The sequence below is a fragment of the Cynoglossus semilaevis genome, chromosome 17 (genome assembly GCF_000523025.1).
Source record: "Cynoglossus semilaevis isolate Cse_v1.0 chromosome 17, Cse_v1.0, whole genome shotgun sequence".
Taxonomy (NCBI): domain Eukaryota; kingdom Metazoa; phylum Chordata; class Actinopteri; order Pleuronectiformes; family Cynoglossidae; genus Cynoglossus; species Cynoglossus semilaevis.
Genome location: NC_024323.1, coordinates 15,951,074 through 15,952,127, shown reverse-complemented (window position 1 = coordinate 15,952,127; position 1,054 = coordinate 15,951,074). Strand labels below are relative to the sequence as shown.

At 55.7% G+C, this 1,054-nt stretch overlaps 1 long non-coding RNA gene across 1 annotated transcript in view; it reads left to right on the top strand.

The window, feature by feature from the left end:
• LOC103393666 (uncharacterized) overlaps positions 1-551 on the top strand; it is a 12,931-nt gene extending 12,380 nt beyond the window's left edge. Inside the window, exon 2 of the long non-coding RNA XR_523039.3 lies at positions 332-551. This is a non-coding gene — a long non-coding RNA (uncharacterized LOC103393666). The remainder of the gene's footprint in view (positions 1-331) is intronic.
• The last annotated feature ends 503 nt before the right edge of the window (positions 552-1,054 follow it).

Here is a 1,054-nt window from a genome sequence, read left to right as displayed (position 1 = left end):
ACGTCCCGTGGAGAGCAAGACTCAGTGTGGAGGTGCGAAGGGTGTGTGTGTGGGGGGGGGGGGGGTACAGATATTCCCTGTATGCCCTGCAGGGCGGCAGCAGAAAATCCCTGTTGACATTGGCTGAAAGTCAGGTTTGACCAGGACAGAACTGACAGCTGACACACACGCACACACACACACACACACACACACACACACAGAGCAAGATGAGCAACTGGGTTTGGGGGGGGGGGACATCACCATCATCATGATCCTCCTCCTCCTCCTCCTCCTCCTCCTCCTCTCTCTCCTGTGATTCTGACCTCCTCTCTCTCCTGCTCCTCCTCAGGTGGAGACCCTGAAGACCCCGTACCTGTGAAGAGCCAGTCCAGCTCCTGGGAAACCCACCAGCATTCTTTTCCCTTTGTTTTCCAGACGAACCAGACAGGGAGCGTATCTCCTGAAGGTTGACCTCCTCCTCCGCTCCTCCGCTCCTCCGCTCCTCTCTGGTCCAATCAGAGGAGCCTCCTCACTCGTCTACCTCCGAGACAAACAGACTAACAAAACAAAAAACAAACACAGCAATCTTTTTTTTTTACTCTCAGTTCCCGGTCAGTTTTCTCCACGTACCTCAGGGAACTCCGCCCACTGTCTACCTCCACCACCGAAACAGCCAATCAGTGACCTGGAACTGGAACACACCTGTGACCTTTCACTGCAGTTACCGGGACAACCTCCACTGCCTGTCCAGCTCTACTCACTGCTACCTTGACGACCAGCAATGACCTTTGACCTCAGACTCAGACTCAGTGCAGTGGTGGCCTGAACTGTGACTGAAGAAGGCCTCACTCTGCTGCACAACTGATACCTCAACGACACGACCTCGTCCACCGTCCTGCTGCTCAGACCGACACAGGGGGACGTCCTCGTCCACCGTCCTGCTGCTCAGACCGACACAGGGGGACGGGTACGAAACTCAGCCAGCTTCTTCCATTTGCCTTTGGGCCAGAAACAAAGGCACCTGTAGCCTGGACAGTAGCAAAGAGGCCTTCAGTGACCTGACCCCAGGGAG